The sequence below is a fragment of the Lissotriton vulgaris genome, chromosome 3_1, assembly GCF_964263255.1.
Source record: "Lissotriton vulgaris chromosome 3_1, aLisVul1.2, whole genome shotgun sequence".
Lineage (NCBI taxonomy): Eukaryota > Metazoa > Chordata > Amphibia > Caudata > Salamandridae > Lissotriton > Lissotriton vulgaris.
This window is the reverse complement of record NC_141689.1, coordinates 828,370,844-828,392,760: the sequence shown is the minus strand read 5'-3', so window position 1 is coordinate 828,392,760 and position 21,917 is coordinate 828,370,844. Positions and strand designations below refer to the sequence as shown.

At 45.4% G+C, this 21,917-nt stretch overlaps 1 protein-coding gene across 6 annotated transcripts in view; it reads right to left on the bottom strand.

The window, feature by feature from the left end:
• SEMA4D (semaphorin 4D) overlaps window positions 1-21,917 on the bottom strand; it is a 1,027,601-nt gene that overhangs the window by 964,870 nt on the left and 40,814 nt on the right. Inside the window, exon 1 of one of the 6 annotated variants that reach the window (XM_086961134.1) lies at window positions 15,100-15,349. The exons of the other annotated variants lie outside the window; for them this stretch is intronic. The gene's annotated coding sequence lies outside the window, so the exon portion shown is untranslated. Of the gene's footprint in view, window positions 1-15,099; window positions 15,350-21,917 lie in introns of those variants that run through there. 6 annotated transcript variants of the gene reach the window in all.

The window sequence follows — 21,917 nt, the reverse complement described above, 5'->3', positions numbered from 1 at the left end:
ACGCCCACCTGGGCTACGAAAAAAAAAAAAAAAAAAAAAAAAGGACTACGATTCCGGACCCAACCACCAGATTGCGGAATATGCACAGCATAGTGAATCCAGAAAGATTCACTATGCTATGCATAGACTTTGTAGCGGTTTGTTATGTTTGTGGAGAATGGGTGGAAGATTAGCGTTGGTTGTTGAATATATGTTGAAGCACTCTGTCCTACTTGTGCTTACTTGTTCATCTGTATATCCACGCAGTAGTGCTTAGTGAACATGTGCACTGAAGTCCATGTTACCGCCAGGCATATGTCTTGAATGGGTGTGTTAGCCAGGAAGGCTATTGTTGCTCCCTTTTTCCTGGTAGAGTGGGCCTGTGTCCTCGGTCAGTTCTTGACCTGCCTGCTTGTGGCAGAATTGTATCGTTTGTGCGATACATTGTGCAATGGTGCCCTTTGTTACTGGTTTACCCAGGAAACTGTTAGCGAAGGACACAAAGAACTGTTTTGTTTTCCTGTGCTCTTTAGTTCTTTCCATGTAATGCATTACTGCCCTTCTAGCGTCCAGAGTGAGCAGTGCCCTCTCTGCGCTTGTGGATGGTTTCTGAAAGAAGCTTGGTATTTGTATTGTCTGGTTCATGTGACACCACCTTTGGCATAACATGTGGGTCAGTTCTCATTACCACCCTATCATTGTGTATTTGAATGTAGGGTTCTTGTAGTGTTAGCGCTTCCAGTTCGCTTACCCTGCGTAGCGAGGTGATTGCCACTAGAAAGGCTGTCTTCATTGTGAGCATTTGTAGTGATGCATTATGAATGGGTTCGAAAGGTGCCTTCATAACCTCTGTTAGGACTAAATTAAGGTTCCATGCCGGCGGTGGCATCCTTTTTGGTGGTGCTATTCTTTTACCGCCTTCCAGGAATCTTTTTACTACTTGCGATGTAAAGAAGCTCTTTCCTGTCTCCTCTTGTGTAGGCTACTATCGCTGCTGAGTGTACCCTCAGCGAGGTGGAAATTCGGTTTGATTTGAGTAGGTGCGTTAAATATTTTAGCACCGTTGATTCCCTTGTCATCTTCTTGTGCAGTTTCTCCTCGATACACCATTGTGTGAATCTTTTCCATTTTGCCACATATCACCTCCATGTGGTAGGCCTGCTTGCCTTTCGTAGCACCCGCAGTGTGCTCTCCGGCAGTTTCAGATGTGCAAGCTACGTCTTCAGGAGCCATGCCTCTAAGCAGAGGCCCTCTGGCTCTGGGTTGAGTTCCTCTCCGTTTTGCATGGAGGACAAGTCCTTTCATTTCCCGAATTTGTGAGGCGGTTCCTGCGCCATCTCCACTATTTGTGAGAACCATGACTGCCTGGCCCACTATGGTGCCACCAGAATCAGCGTCATGTTGCTGGTTCTGCATTTGCTGAGTACCCTGTGCATCAGTGGTATAGGGGGAAAAGCGTAGGCAAATGTTTGACCAGCTTATCCATAGGGCACTCCCATGTGATTGTTCCCCTGGCTGCCTGGATGCGAAGTATCGGCATTTTGCATTCTGGTGTGTTGCAAATAGGTCTATTGTCGGAATCCCCCACTTCTTGAACAGCCTGTGTTTCTTGTGCATTGAGCCCCCACTCGTGGGATGCCAATGCCAGTCTGCTGAGCCAGTCGGCCTCCACATTGTCCTTCCCTGGTAGGTGTATAGCTAGGAGGTCTATTTTGAGTGGGATGGCCCATCTCCATATGTACTGCGCTAGGTTGGATAGTGCGACTGATTGTGTTCCTCCCTGTTTGTTGATGTAGAACATAGTTTTGGTGTTGTCGGTCTGTATCAACACTCTTTGCCCGTACAGTTGTTTCTGGAAGGCTTTTAGGGCGAGAAACAGGGTCTTTAGTTCCAGGTAGTTGATGTGCCTGATCGCATCTGTTGGAGTCCACGGCCCCGCCCCTTGATTTGGTTCATGTGTGCTCCCCATCCCTTCTGAGAGGAGTCTGTGGTGATGGTCACTGTTGGGTTTCGTGGGGTCAAAGGCTTCCCTTCTGTTATGTTCTCCTTGTTCCACCAATCCATCTCCTCTTGCACTGCGGGCGTTACAACCACTAGATCTTCCTAACTCCCTGTAGCTTGTGACCATTGTTGTTGCAGCCATTCCTGGAATGGTCTCATGTGTAGCCGTATATTGGGGACTAGGTGTATGCAGGCCGTCATCATCCCCATGATCTTGCTCACTGTCCTCACTGTCAGAGCTCGCCCCTTCTGGTACTGACGTGTCTCCTTCAGCAGGGCAAGTGTTCTCTTGTCGCTGGGGAACACGTTGCTCTGTAAGGTGTTGATCTGTGCACCTAGGAAGATCTTCACTTCGCTCTGGTTCCATTGAGGATTTCCCCCAGTGTATTGAGAACCCCAGTTCAGTTAGCGTTTTTGTGACCAGTTGTGCATGTTCCTTGCATTGTTTGTAGCAACTTGCTTTTATGAGCCAGTCGTCGAGGTAGGGGTATACATGGATCCCTTCCCTCCTCCGGTGCGCTGCCACGGCAGCGAGGCACTTGGTGAAGACTCTTGGTGCTGATTTTAGTCCGAAGGCCAGGGCGGTGAACTGGTAGTGTGCTTTGTTGCTGGCAAATCAGAGTAGATGTTTGTGCTTTCTGTTCATGGGAATGTGTAGGTAGGCGTCCTTTAGGTCTATGGTGGACATAAAGTCTCCATCCCTTATCTGAGGGATGACTTCTTGAAGAGAGGTCATCTTGAATTTTTGTGTTCTTATGTATTGATTTAGGAACTGTCGGTCCAGGATGGGTCTTAGTGTTTCGTCCACCTTTGGTACTAGGAAGTAGTTGGAGTACACTCCCTTGTTTCTTTCTTTGAATGGTCCGGTTTCTATGGCTTCTTTGTGGAGGAGTTCTTGAGCTTCCCCTGGGAGTAGCGCTAGTTCTTTTGCGGAGTGCGTTTTTCTTTTCGGTTTCCTGTTTGGTGGTTTCTTATCCACTTCTATGCAGTATCCGAACTGTATGATGTTCAGTATCCATTTGTCTGTTATTTTCTTCCATTCCTTGAAAAATAATTTTAGTCTGCCTCCTACTGGTGTTACATGTTAATTGATCTTTTGTCCGTGCGACCCTTTTTTGCTGACTTTGTTGTGCCCCTCCGCTAGAGGTGTTGTGTGGGTGGGCACGGTTGGTGGTGTGGAGTCACTTTGAAGTGGGTTGCTGGCCCCCCTTCTTGTGTGCCCTTGTCCATTCGCCCTCCCTCGAAAGGACTAGCCCCGAGGCTGGTACTGCCAGGTTTGTTTTTGCTGGACCTGCTGTGCTTGGTTGTCGCCCTGGTAGCCCTGCTGGGATGTCTGATGTGACGTTCCCCGCTGGTTTCCCCTCTTCCGTTTGGCCTCCGTGTCGGTGTGCCTCTCCTCATTCCTCTGAATTGCAAGGCCCCTCCATGGACCTTGCAGTTTCATTTTCCTTTTTGAGTTGGGCGAGTTTCTCATCCACTGGTGCTCCCAACAGGGTTTCACCATTGAAGCAGGTGTTCAGGATGTTATTCTGTACTTCCGGCTTGAAGCCTGATATTCTCAGCCAGGCATGCCTTATCTGTGACCCCGATCATCATGAGCCTGCTGGACGTGTCTGCCGTATCCAGGGCTGATTTTAGGCATGAGTTGGCTATATTCTTGCCTTCCTCCACCAGGTGTGTTGCCCTACGTTTGTATTGCTCAGGGAGGTGTTTGAGCAGTTGTCCGACCTCGTCCCAATGCTGGTACGTATGCCTGTTGAGTAGGGCATTAAAGCTGGCAATGCGCCAGTGTACTGCTGCATTCCTGTCTATCTTCCTTCCAGTGAGGTCTATCCTCTTACTCTCCTTGTCAGGCGGTGGGCCGGAGTTTGTGGGAACGTTGGCCCTTTTTCTGGCTGTTGCTGCAATGATGGAGTCAGCTGTGGCGGATCTCTGGAAGTAGGGAGGATCCTTAGAGGAGTGTTTGTATTTTTTCTCTGTCCTGGGTGTGACAAACCTGCAGCTTGCTGGTTCTTTGAATGCCTCTCTCCCCTGGTCCAGGACACTTGGTAGCATGGGGAGGAATGGACTTCTGGTTTGAGTGGGGAGCAGGGTCTCTAGGAGGAAGCAGGCTTTTGGTTTTTCTTCCTCCAGTTTCACTCCATAAGCTGTTGCCGCGTTCCTGATGACCATGTTGTAGATCCCAATGTCATCTGGCAGCGAAGGCCTCGAAGGGTAAGTCTCCACGGCTTCTTCAGGGCTTTCGGCGTCGAGGTCCTGCCAATCCAGGTCCTGCGCCACCGTGGATGCGAAGTCCAAACTTGTGAGCAGATCTTCTTCGCCTTCCTCGAAATAGTATAGGCCCTCTTCCTTTTGGTGTTCCTGGGGCTCGGGAGTTTTCGGTGGCTCTTCGGCATCGAACTCCTCCTCGTCTTAGACGATAGTCGACGCCGGCTTCGACTACATGGTGAACCTCTTCATCCGCTCGTCAAATTCTCTTTTTCTATGCAGGATGTTATTCATTTCGGCCTTAAGCCTTGTAGTTTTCTTATCGGTCTCTACGCCTGTGAAGTCATCTGGTCCCTCGGCAATGTTGTCCTCTTCGTCACTGGAGAGGCCCAAGTCCCGAAGCGATAGAGGTTGGCCTTTTCTTGCATGCTATGGTGGACTATCCTCTGCCTCTCTCTAATCCTGAGAGTCTTCGCCGTGAAGACTGCGCAGGCGTTGCTATCCTTGCTTTCGTGGTCGACCCACAGGCAGAGGTTGCAAACCTGGTGCTGGTCCTTCTGCGTGTACTTGTGGTGGCAATTGCGGCAGAATTTGAACGGGGTCTTGTCCATTCCTGCGCTCAGGGGGCCCCCTGTGTGCGCATTCTCCGTTGGACGTCGAAGTATTCGAAGTGCTCATCCTTCGTAGTCCCGGCGGTCTTGTTCCTGGATGTATTCTCCAAACTTTTTCGGTAGATTTCAGCTTTTTCCTTCTTCTTTTCTCCAGAAACTCTGGAACCTCTCGGTGACGATCCAGACCCAACGGCGGAAAAAATAATCTGAAGATGGCACCCAAAGGAGGGAGCTTCCGCAGGAAGCGTGTTGATGTCACAGAACATTAAGAAAGACAATGATTCATGTGTGAATGCAATACAATGGATAAATAATGAAATAAAAGAAACAGAAGAACAAAAAAAAAATTCACATTTATTTAGCAAATTACTTCGCAAATTAATTTAGCACGTATAACCATTGCACAGTGAGACAGACCAAGATTGATTGGCACTGCTACCACGGAATATTAGTACGCACACTCCAGAATAGGGAACATATTGCTGCCGCACGGCAGAAATATTGAAAGCAGATTACATTAAGTAGTGCACGATCCATCCTTCTAAGTTGTCACAGAAAGTACACCAGAAGGTGGGACGTTGACGCCCATGTGGGACGTCAACGCCCACCTGGGCTACAAAAAAAAAAAAAAAGCACTAAGTTTCCGGACCCAACCACTAGACTGAATAATGCACAGCATAGTGAATCCAGAAAGATTCACGCTACAAAACTGTCTTTACCAGGACACAGACTGGAGAAACGCTGCTCACTTTTATAAAATAAACTCAGTGAGCCAAGTGAGGAGTGTAGTGAAGCATCACCCACACTGCCATAAAACAAAGCATTACCGGCTGTATAGAGAGTTTGCAAATGCAAACAATAACGCTTAACCGCATCGCTGCTGCGGTGATTTTTCCCCTGTGCTGGCCCTTTGTGTACTACATGGTTTCATGACGAGCTCAGCTCGTCATCAGCACATGCCACCCGTGGGTGATGACGAGCTGAGCTCGTCATCAGCATCGAAAGGGTTAAAATCTATTCCACATATAGTAAAATCCGGATAGACAGTTGAAAGTACCCTAGAACAGATTTCAGAAATCCTTGTAAATGTGTATGCCTACACCTAGAATCCATTAAAAAGTTAACGTCGCAAGATGATAGTTATGTTCAGATATAAATAATAACGTCTATCAAAAAAAGGACATACAAATGACCATTTCCGATTACAGTCAGTGTGGACATCAACATATGGTTTAAGATCAAAAAACCGATAGCCACAAAATACAGTACAGTCTTGCCTGGTTGCAGTAGTATTGCCTTAATAAAAGATGCTGTTTGATGCAAAAGTCTCAACATCCAATGGGGACTTAGTCGGAGAAAACAGGGCAATGGTCAATAAGGAGTGTGCGGCGGAGTTAATGATTTGGATGTGATCTAGAGTTCTCTCTGGGGTGGGATTGCCTGGAGTGGGGTAAAATGAGGACATAGTCAGAGGTTAATTAGTAGAGAAATTTCTATTGTTGATTGCTGCTGCTGATGTGTTTAAGTATTAGTAGGGGAGTGAAGGTGGATATGGAGTCGTGTGTGCTTGTGGGGAGGAGAGGGATGGGAGTGAAAGTTTTATATAAATAAATGTTATTGTAGGCTAATGTGGAAATACACGGACTGGCGATTACAAGCAACCAGGTGAACGAGCAAGGAGAAAACCTACAGAATTTGACTGACTTAGCTTAGGACGGGCTGAAAAGTGGGTGATAATTCAGAATATTCTTGTATTCCTAGGGATGATGAGATAAGACAAAGAGGAGTAGCTATGATGCAGCACATTTGTAGAGGAAGAAGGGGATTGATGTAAGGTGGAAGGAGAGAAATAGTACATAAACGTGTATAGTTGATGGGGGCTGAAGGGCTCTGTTGGCAGGGGAGTTGGGTGAGAGCGAGAAAGCAGGTGATGCAGTATACCTTTTAACCTGCACTGGTAAAGTACTGGGTAATGGATATGACCTTTAGCAGTTTTGTCTTGTGTGCGTAAGAGTGTCAAGCAGTAAAAGTGAATTATTACACAGCCTGTATGAAGTACAATTGACTGACTACTGTGCGTTATAGAATTCGTTTAAGTGTTGGTTATCTATTTTAATTAGTTTACATAGTACTTACTATCCCTGACGAGACAGTGTTGTCCTTTTACACCCGGAAGAACGATGCTCCTGGTCCCAGGGTTAGCGTGTTCTTTTTTGGTAGTCTTTGGGATTAGCCTTGTTCTCCACTGGAACCATTTCAGGCAATTTACTCCAGTTTCTATGTGATATATTACATTTGTAGGAAGTAGGCGTGATCTTTAGTGGGAGAGGGGTGATGTTAATTTATGCTTTGGTTGGCAAAATTAATAAATGAGCTACAGAAGATTAGGTTTTGTTAGGATGCAGGGTATTACTTTTAAAAGGAGAGGTTGATGCCTTCGAGATAAGATGTGGCAGAGATACATAGTAAGGATTAAGGCAGACACGCAAGTGGTTTAGAATAGGCAGTGGAGGCATGCAGAGGATGGAAATGAAAGTCATTTTTAAAAGAAAAAAGGAGAATCAAGAGTTGTACGATTTAAGTAAGTTTTCATAAAGGGTTTTTAGAAAAATTGGAGACTTTGAGACAAACCGGTAGATAAAAATAACATTTGCATGTGTTGCAATATCATTGTAGGCCACAAGAACACCAATGTGCTCACACACACACCACCATCACCCATGCGTGAATAGGATTAAAATAAATATAGTTTCATTTTCCCAAAAAGTAAGATGGCTGGGAAAAGACAAAACAGGAAAGTTTTTCTTTCAATTTTTGTGCTAGAGATGTGGGTTCCTTTCCCTCTGACAGTCTCTTTAGTGAATTTGAGTACAGTAACGCTTCAAAGGGCAGGTATCACTGGAGCGGTGTCTAATATTGGGCATCAGCAACGTAGGCCAAATGAAGCGAGTCCTGCATCTGGCTGTCATTCAGCCTTCCTGTAGCAGTTATCAGACACACAAAAAGAAAGGCCAAGCCTAGAAACTTCCTCACCTGTGCAACAGAAACTGTAGTGCCACTCTTCACACTTTCCATTTGCCAAACTGTTAGTGCTCAGGGGGAACACGTGATTAGCAGCTCCTCCCTAATGAAAACCTCATTGAATTTCCAAGTGGAGACCTGTACCCATTCCTTCCCACCCTAGCACTGGTATCCACCTTTAAGCCATAGGAATGTAGGCAAATGCTGCATTTACACTACATCTAGATGAAAAACCTGTGGCAGGAGTTATAAGAGAATGGATTAAGCCATGCTACAACAAACAATGGTGTACTTTCCCGAACCACTTTCACATTTCCAAGAGACTAGCTTTCTTTCAGTAGGCACTGACAGTTAAGCTCGTGATCTTCCACAGACAAACACTTTCTGCTGCAGGGGCAGTTCTACCCGGACAGACAGACAGACAGGAGACAGACAGACAGACAGGAGACAGACAGACAGACAGGAGACAGACAGACAGGAGACAGACAGACAGGAGACAGACAGGAGAGAGACAGACACGTGGTGCTGTTTCTTCCGCTACACTTCCAGGTACTCACTGACCGTTCGGATTACCAAATAAGCAAAGTAGGCACCGGCCTATAGTCCCACTACTTTTAGGGGCCCTGTGACAACAGATCAAAATAATATTGATCTGATCTTGAAAGAAAATAATAATCAAGCTTTCTTAAATTGTTTCCAAAAGATAGAAAAAAATGAAACTCCAAAAATTAAAACTTTACATTAAAGACTCCACTGAATAGGACTTCTTCTAAAAGGTAGACTTTCAAGATATCACCACAAACAAATTGAAGAAAGGGAATATTTAAAGTTTTGATGACTTATTAAAATTTGAAACAGTTATTTTTTAATAACATTAATAATTGTTCATGTTTAGTTTGGTGTAATAAGATCTGTTTATTAAAATTGTTGGTAGGTAAAATTAAAAACGTATTAGGAGATCATTTGCAAGGGGGGCTCGGAATTCCGACTGCCTAGCGGCCTCACCAGGTTTAATCCGCTACTGTTCGCTGAATGGCTTCAGAAGCAATGGACCAATGCCAGGAAGAGCTTTCAGGCACTGTGGCTTTGTGCTCGACCTGTCAAGTGTTCTTGCTTACCCCATGAAGTTCATCTGAGACCTCCCCACTTTCTCCCATGGGAGCACTTATCTGTTCTGCGACCTGGCTTTGTCCTACTCTGTTGGGTCCAGAGGAGGAGACTTTGAGGTCCTTTTGTTGCTGGCTGCCACTGGACCACTAAAACTTGGTCAGTAGTTCGGAACAAGATTGGCTGAAGGAACTATCTGAATTGGCGACCTCTAATAATTAAGTTGATCCACATTTAAAGTTTGGACCCATTTATGTAGTGAATGTGGTGTACTGTAGCTACCCTTCATATGTTGGGTTTCAGCTTGCCCACAGTAACTGTGAGCATGCGCAGCTCTCATCCGTGGCTTTACGACGCATCACTCTGGTGTGGAGCTGTTCTGCAGCACCACAGTATCCCCCCTGCACCAGCGACAGCCAGAGCATGGCAACTGTCCTGAAGAATGCAATCATGTTATTTTGCTAGCTGTACAATCGCCCTACAGTCCCTGATGCCAGATGCTAGAATTGGTGACCCCTCACATAATTACAGAGGTCATATCTGCTTTGTTAGTTTTGAACATAGATGAATATTGTTACCCCTATAAAACACGACATTACAAAAAACATTCTTGCCTTTCTGCTTGTCCTATTAAATAAAAGTTTATTTGTGGTTTGGATGGATTTTGAAGACCAGCTAAACAGCAGCTTTGTTCAGTTTTTGGCGCACTCTGGGAGTGATACCAAGAAAGGCCAGAGCACAGACTGCCTTTGTTTTACTAAGATCAAATCCTCATGGTTCTGCCTCGTGGTATTTTTGCAGCAGAGTTACCATATGCTATTTTAATTTATTCAGGGGCCAAACCTACAAACAGACTTGGGTCAATACGAGGCCATCTACATGTGGTGCCATTCATTGACGTCACTTGGCTGACTGTGGGTAGAGGACTTTTGTTTGTGTCTACTGAATTTAGCCCAAGGCGAACCACGGATTAAACACATGCTTTTTAATCTTCAATTTTACTCCTGAAAGGAGATAATTTAAACCTATTTATTGTATGTAATATACTGTGATTTAGAAAGCTCTCGCACACCAGCAGGGGTCCATGGAGGTAGACAGTAACAAAAGCATCAGACCGTAACCAGTAACTGTAGCAACAACAAGCATTTGCAATGCAATAGCTCCCACATACTGATAGTTTGAGGTATTGGCGTTGCAAATAATAGTGCAACGCAAATAGCTCATACTTTAAGGAATGCGAGACCTACTGCATTGCAAATGCTTGCATAGTGAGCCAGGAACCAGCACTGTATGTCTCGGGCTGTAACGCAAGCTGCTCCTAGAGGCCCCTAGTGAGAAAGGCACCAGCATTGTATGTCTCTGTGCGGTACCACAGCCTGCTCCTAGAGGTCCCTAGTGAGCAAGGCACCAACACACTGGACCTCTTTTGGTCACATATGGTACTGCACCCTGCAGAAGCCATGGTAAATCCACCTTACCCATAATGCATTGCATGCAAGACAGTACTACGAGTACATTCAAATAGCTATGTCCATATATACAATTAGTAGCTTTGAAGTGTGACAAAATAATTATTACATTAATTTTGGATTAGGTTGTACTCTGTGTGGAGCTGATGAAGGGAAATTTATAGACTGTCTCATAAATCGGAGATGTTCTAGTGAGTGAAGTAAGCACTGCCAGCCTAGCTTAGGACCAAGTGTGTCTCTTGCCTGAAGCCTTTTAGGAAAATAGTGCCATGAGGCTGTAATTAAAACCTAGGGAGTAACAACACATATAACAGGGGTTGTCCTCATGGGAGGTTACAAGAAGAGACAAGGCTGTACTAAGGAGGGACTACTAAGCCCATTGACCAATGAAAAGCCACCATTAACAAAGGACAGGGACTATAGCCACTTAAAAAGATGGGCGGAAAGTAGGCAGAGCTTTATGTACATATCCTGACTACAGCATGTCTCGAAGAGAACGCGCAAGTGCTGACTAGGCGAGACCTAAAAAGGCACATCTTCAACAGTGTCCTGAAGTGGAAGTAACCTGTTAAGTGTAAAATGATGTGTGATTATCCGGCATAGATCTAGCTAAAACAGAAAGGTCTGCTGCCCTTGCATGCTGTCAAGGACTGTGGGATCTTCAGAAGAGCCTGGCTCAGAGAATGGAAGGACCAGGAGTACAGCAAGGTGCCTTTTTCAACCAGCATTTCCAAATCCTAGAAGTCTTGCCTTTTGGAACTTAGCAACTAATGTGCCTTCTCAAAATGACGCGGGTGCTTGGTTTCTTTTTACTTATTAGTGTGAGTTGATTACATAAATAAAGTATAAAAAGTAGTGCCAACGCTTTTTTCCCAGAGGGGGGTGGGGGGGGTCGACGTTGGAGAGACCATGTTTGGGATTAAGCATCACAGAGTCTGCAAGTGGGGGAGTGGGGGGTGAACCAAACATTGTGGAAGGATATGCCCCACGAAGGGTGGAGAAGCAACACTAGGGAGAGGAACAAACAGCATGGGAAGACAAGCATTGGAAATGCAATAGGTCTCGCATTAGAAAAGTTGGAGCTCTCGGTCTTGTAAATGACAAATATTTTATTTATTTGTCGGTTTTTAAAACCGCTAAATTGATAGCTTTGTCATTTACAATGCCAATAGTTATAACTTTCGCGAATGTGACACCTATAGCATTTGGAATGCAACACTGAAGAGAGGGTGCTGCCACAGCACTTAATCATCCAAACTAAAACCTCCCTCCTCTAGATTTGCTTGTTGTGTTTGGACCATGGAGGCTGCGAGCATTGGAGGTTAGGGCACTGTGGCGGCGGTGGTGTGTGTGTGTGGGAGGGTCTCTGTTTACATTTAGAGAGGAATGGAGCGGGAAAGTAGAGACTGACGGCGAGGTATGAGAGTGAGAGAAGAGAGTGATTGGGAGAAATGGGCGAAGCTAGGAGAGAGAAATGAAAAAGGGGAGGCTGAAAAAATAACACGGCCTCGCGGCCGTGAGAGAGAAGGGAGGTGCTGGCGGAGGGGGGGAGGAGAAATGCGAGCAAAATAACACGGCCTGGCGTCCGTGAGAGAGGGGAGGTGCTGGCTCATTATTGGCTCAGTATACATGACATCTCTCCTTGTTCAAACTGCTTATTAGTTATTGCATTTGCCTATTTGACTCTGTAATGCAATGTCTACGTTGGTATCACTCTGTCTACGTGACATACATGTGTATTGCCCGCATGTGTGGGGATGCCGGCCTGTACGCGTCTGTAGTATAATGCTATATGATGACAGTTTCATTTCAAAATGTACATGTCTAACGCGGATTTGGACCGTAATTTACAAGCTGTGTGGATATCTAGGTGTGTACATACATGGGCGTGTCTATATACGAACACCAGACTACTTCACGTCTCTATATGTGCTAGTACCATGTGCAGTGTTTATGCATGGTGTCTGCATATACATACCGACATGTCTGTACACTGCAGTGCAGTTTGTACCCGTGTGTATACATTCACATTGTTCTGTACAAAGCGCTTTGGCACCTAAACAGAAGTAGAAAGTGCGATCAAATGTGACAGCTGTAAACATGCAGGCACACTGTGCACGGATAGGTCTGTCTGACAATCAGTGCTTCAGTATGTGCCTGCACAGAAGAGTGCTGCGCTGCTGTGAGTCCCTGCAAAGGGTGCCTGCGGTTAATTCAGAGTTTAAGAGCGGCAACTATTGCAGCGCGAGGAAGGCTGAAAAGCTGCCAAGTGTCGCTAACCCCGAGCAAACAACTTCTCAAAGTGTCTGCCTTCTCTGACGCGCACTCTACCTCACCCGGGCGCCCAAACAGAGGCCGAGCAGGCAGAGCCCACGCGGATAAGCAGGGTGGCTGAAGCAGGCAGCAGAGAGGAGCAGGCAGAGGGCTGAACAGGCAGATAGCAAACGCGGAATAGTAGCGTGGATGAAGCATGCAGCAGATAGGACAGAAGACAGAGCAGGCAGAGTGAGCAGGGAGGGAGCCCACACGGAGATTAGGGTGGATGAAGCAGGCAGCGAAGAAGACAAAAGCCGAGACAGGCAGAGAGGCAAGAAGGATGAGCAGGCAGAGAGTACTTGTAAGGATGGTTGAAACAGGTAGCGGAGAATACAGAAGCCTGAGCAGGCCGAGTACATGTAATGATGGGAGAAGCAGGCAGCGGAGTGGACAGAAGCTTGAGCAGGCAGAGAGTCAATGCGGAAGAGTAGGTATGAAGCAGGCAGTGGAGAGGACAGAAAACTAAGCAGGCAGTTAGAAAGGCCAGAGGGCTGAGCAGGCAGAGAGCCCAGACGGACTCTGCACATAAGACGAAAAAAAATAGATGGCTCGCAAACTCTTAAAAACAAGCAAAAGGCTGTGGGAGTGACCATTTGGTAAACAAGACGGAGGGCATTGCTGTGGGGAGGGGGAAGAGGGGAGGAGAAATGCGACACGGCCGCAGCAGGGGGCGGAGCGGGGAGAGCGGCGATGGGGGAGAGACACCGCCGTAGTGTGAAGCAGCAGGGGCCTTTGAAGTGAAGCTAAGCTTCACTTCAAAGGTGTGGGAGGAGTGCTGCTGGGGAACAGATGGCGATTTGATGATGTGCACGCGCTTTTTAGGTCAATGCGCTTGCGCATTGACCTAAAAGCGCACGGGCACAGCATCAAATCGCCAGTCAATTGCCAGTCAATTGCCAGTCTAGGTAAACCTTATTTAAGCCCCTATAGTCTCGCTCAATGCGCATGGAGAGGCGAGACCTAAAAAAACACAGAAAAGCACAGAGACTAGATGGAAGATACTGCAGTTGGCGGAAGCACATAGGCAGGGAAGCAATGTGGCAGAAGAAGCAAATGGGGGAGTACAACGCTGAGGGTTGGTGGCGGGTGGAAGTGCAGTACATGAGGGATATAGCTGGAAAAATTATCCAGTGCTTAAAGAAAATTAAAAAAAGTAATACTGCAAAAGTGAGCAATTTAAGGACACAAGTAATGAATTCATGCTCCATGGGTAGGACAAACTCAGGAAGTAAAGCCCACACAAGTCTATGAATGAAAATGCAAGCATATGAGTGACAATAAAGCCAACCAATAATAAGAAATGGGTTGGCTCCAAGCCCACTGTAAGCTAGCACTAGGTCTTTATTCCTGCGGATAGCTTTCACTGTCTGGTATGCAAGCCCACAAAACGGGGAAGCGGATATCACACAGGTCATTTTAAAGTGCCTGCAAGAACACGGAGTCCATCCTCTCCCACATTGAAGGGAGGGCTAAGGCACCTATGACTAGGTGTTCAGCTATGTTTTGCATACCTACAGGTGACCAACAAAGCTTGTAGGTGATGCTAAAAAGTGAGTCCTCATAATCAAGCCTTGAGGAAACGAGAGCCTCTTTTTCCCAATGTTGCGCCACATCTGCTAACAATAAAAAAGGCACAAAGAGGTGACCACTGCTGCTGGCCACATCATTCTGAAGGCACCACACATGCGCACGCCAATAGAACAATGTGGGTTACATTTTTTTTTCTTTTCTCAAATGGTGGACATCAGTAGAAAAAAAAAATATTTTTTGCATAGAGAGTAAATAAGCAAATAATAGTGGTGTTAAGGAGGTAGCAATGGGAAGTACATAGAGGAGCAAGGAAGGCACACAAAAGTGCTCACTATGCATTGTGGGATCTGCTGAGCAGCAAATGGCAGCTGCCAGGCTACCCAAATAGTATAACTAGCATGAGGAAGCAACGGCAAGCAGGTTGGAGGGACAGGTGAAGGGAAAGCAATGGGCAAGAAACGGGTATCTAAATGGGTATATCCAGCACAAGATAGAAGAAAACACGTGCACTCTCATGAAGTGCTTCATCAAAATGAAAAAAGAAAAAAAAAAAAAACTTAATTTTCCAAATGTGGGCAGTGGAAATCTACAAGTCAGCCAATCTGAAGTATGGTATAAAGGCTACGCTCCATGGGAAAGAGAAACAAGAGGAAGGCAGGCCAGTGAATAATAAGCAAGCAAATGAGCAATAAAGCCCAAGTCGATATATAAATAAATACAGTCAGTATGTTAGCAACAGGCCCTTTAACCCCACTGTATGATTTTGGTAGCCTCCACACACATACAAACACAAACCCCACCCCTCCCCAGCAAGTGCACGCAACTTGTGTGCGCACAGCCTCCAAACTCTCACTTACCGGCTCGGTCCTTGCCAGTCTCCTGGCACGCCGCTGGGCTCTCCTCCACACTTGGGAGCCCCGTGTTGCCTCTGGTGCCATGCAGTCGTCGCCCGGTCCCTCTGATGGGGCCAGGGACTTCAGCATTCAGGCTGCAGGGTTCTGGACGTTCTCCCGGCGGTTCCTACCTGTTTCTTTTGCAGGCGCCGCCCACATCCCAACGAAGGCTGCCTGACTGCCGCGAAGCTCCCTGGCGTCTGAGCAGTAGTTTGCATGTTGCCAGTTTCTGCTCCCAAAGAAGTGCACGTTAATTAGTAACTCCTGGTGTTCGGATGGGATCGATAAACGCTTTGCTGTCTCAGCAGGGAGTCTCCAAAATGGGCTTGTGCGGGTTTCCCAACCTTTCTTTGCAAACTGCCTGCTCACCGGCGAAGCGGGTCGTGCTCTCAAACTGTGATCTTCGGCATGTGTGTGGAGCAGGCCTACTTAATTCTCAGTCTGACTTCTTAAGGCTTTAATTGCTGTTGTGGTCCTTCTGATACTTTTCATCTACAGTGCCCGATAGTTGGGATCACAGCTTGTAGAGAGAGGTGAGAGTCTAAACGTTCGCTCTTCATTTTAAGAGAGGTGGTTTTAGGACATTCAGTTGCGTCAAATAAGTGTAAGCCCTATTCTTTTAACTCTTGCAACCTGCGTGACATGTGGGTACATTTGCTATGACACTCCAAGATGAACTTTTGTCTCGGTTATTTGCCAGTCATCCTCCAAGAGAGGCACTCGGTCTGGATGAACGATCGACGTCTTTGGTGGGTGACTAGCTGATCTCCATTGCCATCATGCCCCTTTCAAACGCTTTTCCTCTGTAGGTTGTTTACTTGGTCATGCCATTATTTTAGGCCAGCAGTTATTAGATATGCATTTTCAAAGTGCAAGTATACGTAGTTAATAGTCGGAACTGAACATTACATTGGCTCTATTATACGAGATTCGCTGAACGAGTGCCTGTTGACTGCCATGGGCGCCGCTAGATGTTTTTTTAGAGGGAGTCATACGAGGAGGCTCATATAAAACTGGCATTCAAGCTGTAACGGGGATCATAAAGTATGTATGTTCCGCTGAAAGCTTAAGCTAGACTCTGTTCGATGTCCTCTTGCACCCTCGAATCATGCTTTCATGTGGCTTCTGTCTGCCACACACACTCTAACCTCAAGTGCCAAGAATGAGACAGTCCATCATTGATCTAAAACAGGATTACAAGATATCCAGCTAGTGGCTGAAATACACAACTAGAAAACATGACCCAGCTTCCCTGCTTGTTTTTGTGAGCCTAGGTGACTATTTGATTTCCCTGATCCTCCTTTTGAGGTCTCGCCTGCGACAACTCGTGCTCTCTCGCTTGCAAAAGATACTATTGTATGCAACAAGAGGCTTTCAGCCCACCTATTGATTAACATTCATTGCCTTCGTTGTTGCTCTTATCTGCTGCCTTTTAATTGGCCATCAGGTGCTGGCTTCACTTCTTTAGGCTAGAGCATGGGTCACATACAGATTGCTTCAGTTGACTACTGTCCTTCTGCTGCTTGTGCTGTGATTGAGGTACTGCTTTACAATTTTCTTCCTTGTCATTCTTGTTTAACCTCTTTTAATTTGTGTCTGTTTTACTATGCCACTCACTTCAGATAAGCCCTTTTCTCGTTTGAAACATGCCCACACTTTTCTAATTCCTGGAAAACAGTTCCCCGTACTTGTTGTGAAAAGATAACCGCCCGGGATGGTTAATTCCGTGAGCAAAATGCTTCAGCTACAATAAAAAGGCAGGGAGTCTCCTCTGCTGTAAAACCGAGGGAGGGGCAGACAACTAGACAGGTTGTCTTGTCAGGGTGCCTGCTTACGTGAAACTAAATGTAAGTTTGTGCAACTGGTCAATCTGCAAAGGTAAAGACTGCTCGGAGCCCACTGAGCTGTGAAGTGTGTGAACATTTGCACTGTATTATCAAAATCTATATTTTGGAAGCACTTTCTTATTTTGCACTTTTTGTAGCATCCTATTTTATACTGAGTGTAATTCAAGTTTAAAATAATGAATTGTATAGTCACATTGCTCTTTGTCAGACTGAAACCTCTTGGCACTAAATATACACAAGTCACTATTCTTCTCTGCTCCAACCGAGATTCAATTGTGTTTTTAAAGTAAAATGGTGCAATGTCCACTGCTTAACTTAATATGATGTGCGTTATTTTATATGTAGTTACCTGAAGGTGAACGCCAAAAAAGTTAGAGAAATTTAATTTAGCCATTCCTTTGACCCTGCCCCCATGCTCACTCACCACACCACTATTGCGCACAGCATCCCAGTTCCCATACTTTTCCTAATACGCTGCGACCACTGGATTTATAAAGCGTGGCTAATCACCTGATGGGGGATCCAGGCGGTTGCAGGTCCAGGAGGCTTATTCGAACAGCCAGGACAACACCACATAGCAAAACAAAATCCCAGCATAGCAAAGCAAAACAAAATCCCAGCATAGCAAAGCAAAACAAAATCCCAGCATAGCATAGCAAAGCAAAATCCCAGCATAGCAAAGCAAAGCAAAATCCCAGCATAGCAAAGCAAAGCAAAATCCCAGCATAGCAAAGCAAAATCCCAGCATAGCAAAGCAAAATCCCAGCATAGCAAAGCAAAATCCCAGCATAGCAAAGCAAAATCCCAGCATAGCAAAACAAAATCCCAGCATAGCAAAACAAAATCCCAGCATAGCAACACAAAATCCCAGCATAGCAACACAAAATCCCAGCATAGCAACACAAAATCCCAGCATAGCAACACAAAATCCCAGCATAGCAACACAAAATCCCAGCATAGCAACACAAAATCCCAGCATAGCAACACAAAATCCCAGCATAGCAACACAAAATCCCAGCATAGCAAAATAAAATCCCAGCATAGCAAAATAAAATCCCAGCACAGCATACCACAAAGCACAGCATACCACAAAGCACAGCATACCACAAAGCACAGCATACCACAAAGCACAGCATACCAGAAAGCACAGCATACCAGAAAGCACAGCATACCAGAAAGCACAGCATACCAGAAAGCACAGCATACCAGAAAGCACAGCATACCAGAAAGCACAGCATACCGCATAGCATAACAAAACACAGCATAGCATAACAAAACACAGCATAGCATAACAAAACACAGCATAGCATAACAAAACACAGCATAGCATAACAAAACACAGCATAGCATAACAAAACACAGCATAGCATAACAAAACACAGCATAGCATAACAAAACACAGCATAGCATAACAAAACACAGCATAGCATAACAAAACACAGCATAGCATAACAAAACACAGCATAGCATAACAAAACACAGCATAGCATAACAAAACACAGCATAGCGTAGCAAAACACAGCATAGCGTAGCAAAACACAGCATAGCGTAGCAAAACACAGCATAGCGTAGCAAAACACAGCATAGCGTAGCAAAACACAGCATAGCGTAGCAAAACACAGCATAGCGTAGCAAAACACAGCATAGCATAGCAAAACACAGCATAGCATAACAAAACACAGCATAGCATAACAAAACACAGCATAGCATAACAAAACACAGCATAGCATAACAAAACACAACACATAGCATAACATAACAAAAAGCATAGGATAACAAAACACAACACATAACAAAACATAGCAAACCACATCAAAACATAGCATAGTTTAACCTCATCGCTGCTATAGGAATTCCCCCCCAGTGCTGGACATTGCAGAATAGGGTGTGGTCATGACGGAACCATTCCGTCATCAGCACAGCTCAACCGTGACTGATGACGGAATGGTTCCGTCACAAGCATCGAAGGGGTTAACAAAACAGCATAGCAAAACAAAACATATAACATAGCAAAACATAGCATACCAAACGCAACAAAACAGAGCATAACAAAACAAAGCATAGCAAAACAAAGCATAGCATAACAAAACACAGCATAGCATAACAAAACACAGCATAGCATAACAAAACACAGCATAGCATAACAAAACACAGCATAGCATAACAAAACACAGCATAGCATAACAAAACACAGCATAGCATAGCATAACAAAACACAGCATAGCATAGCATAACAAAACACAGCATAACAAAACACAGCATAGCATAACAAAACACAGCATAGCATAACAAAACACAGCATAGCATAACAAAACACAGCATAGCATAACAAAACACAGCATAGCATAACAAAACACAGCATAGCATAACAAAACACAGCATAGCATAGCATAACAAAACACAGCATAGCATAACAAAACACAGCATAGCATAACAAAACACAGCATAGCATAACAAAACACAGCATAGCATAACAAAACACAGCATAGCATAACAAAACACAGCATAGCATAACAAAACACAGCATAGCATAACAAAACACAGCATAGCATAACAAAACACAGCATAGCATAACAAAACACAGAATAGCATAACAAAACACAGCACAGCATAGCATAGCATAACAAATCCAAGCATAGGATAGCAAACCATAGCCTAGCAAAACAAAGGATAGCAAAACAAAACATAGCAAAACAAAACATAGCATAGCATACAGCATCACTCCGCACCACCACAGCATCACTCAGGGGCACCACAACATCACTATGTGCTACCACAGCATCACTGAACGCCACAGCATCACTCAGGGGCACTACAACATCACTCAGCGCCACCACAGCATCAATCTGTGCAACCATTCAACAACACCTGGTTCAAATATGTTCTCTCAATGTTTCAAGCTTTATACAAATGTAACAAAAGATGTTAATATTTCACTTCGGTTCTTGGATTTGTCACAATAAAACACACTGAACATAATCTTCACAAAAGTTATTTACAAAACTTTAAGCTATTGCCATTATAAATTACAATAACTTTTATTTAGGTATTAATTATTGGGAAAAAAATGAAAGCCATTGTTATTTGTAATATCAATACATGTAAGTCACGTAAATACAACACATATTACATTACCAATGCTATAGGTGTCATATTTGCGAAAGTTATAACTATTGGCATTGTAAATGACAAAGCTATTAATTTCGCTACTTTCAAAAACAAAACAAATAAAACATTTGTCATTTACAATACCAATAGCTCAATCTTTCCTAATGCGAGACCTATTGCATTGCAAATGCGTGGTTTTTTTTGCTTTTTAAGTTCCACATCCCCCTTTTAAATGAATACCAGTGACTCCTGGTAATAGAGATCTTTTGTTTATTTTTAGACCTGGCATAGAGAAAGTTTTATCTGCTATTCATCAGCCTCACAATCAAAATTGGTTCAGCGCTCTTCATCCAATGCCCTATTGAACTGTCCATTTTGCTTGCACCTATGACACCATACATCATAGGCAAATGGTGACGGTTGCTTTAGTAATTGTCAATCTGTACTGAGTGACTGCATTTTCCCAAATTATAGGTGCACATCCACCTAAAAAGTTTAGTACCATGCCAGGGCTGGAGATCCATAACTTTACTTTGGCAATGCTTTTTCCCCCTTTCTGTTCTTTATACTTTTTAGGGCGAGCGCAAAGCATCTATTGCCGGCGTGTTCGGGGGAATGTGAGACAGCGTTCAGGCACGAGCCTCGCGGTCTCAGATTCCTCCTCGAGGGCGCGCACGGCGCTGTGCACATCCCCTGCCTCGCATTCGCAGCCTCTCTCAGTCACACACACAGCCACACTCACGCATGCGCGCGCACACACACACATACACGCAGGCACAATGCATCGGGACACACATATACACATGCAATGCTAACAGACACACAGCCACACATATACATACACACGCACAGCTACACCCGCCCCCCCCGCCAACCTCACTTACCGCATCGGCGCAACTCCGGAGTACAGCCGCCACCGCGGGGCTCTCCGCGTCACCACTGCTCCTCCTCTCCAGCCAGCCAGCCAATCCGTGGGTGCGGGCTTCCAGCAGGAAACGGAAGTCCCGCCCCACGGCAGTTTCTCACGCACACGTCTTGTATTTTTTTGCATCCATTTCATGGCGACGCTCTTTTGCCATCTCTGCCTCCGGATCCACTCAGGACGTTCTCGTTTTCCTGCGGTACTGAATGTAATGCATTTCACAAATTCACCTTTAAACGTGCACTTTATTTTTCTTCAGTACCGCAAACTCATGTTTGAGGCGTGGGCCTCGGTGCGGTGACAGAGCAGTGATATTGCAGGATGAAAGACGTTTAACGAGCACCCCCAGAAACAAAAGGTAGTGCTCTGGTGGGAAATACTTCTGTAAAATGGTACTACGAACGAGAGAAAGAGCAGAGATAGCGATCTAGAAGCCAGAGGCCACCTCGTCATTTCATTTAGGCATCTGGACTATGGGGAACAATTGCAGTGCAGAATTCAGACACCGGCGGGGTCGACACAATACATATTACGTGTGATTTTAAGCTTGTTGAACTAGGTAGAGCCTGGCCCGGCGGGGGGCATGCGTGACGCACCGTGCATGTGACACTTCGCCCACCTTAATTTTTAGTTTGTTTTCTCACTTTAAAAATCACTTCGTCAACGAGCCCATCAGCCTTCGATATCTTGCCCCCTCGATAGATGTCCTACCGCAGCGCAAATGCCCCCTGACCCCCCCCCTGCCAAGCCCTCCCTCCTTGTACTCCTGTACTTGCACCTTGATTGACCGCTGACAGCACCGTTGTCGGTTCCAGTCTGGTTTCCAGGAAAGGAGCGGGGTCACATGACACAAACCCCTCCGAGCCGGCTAAATGGGGAAGCGATGAACAGAGAGGCAGGAAGAT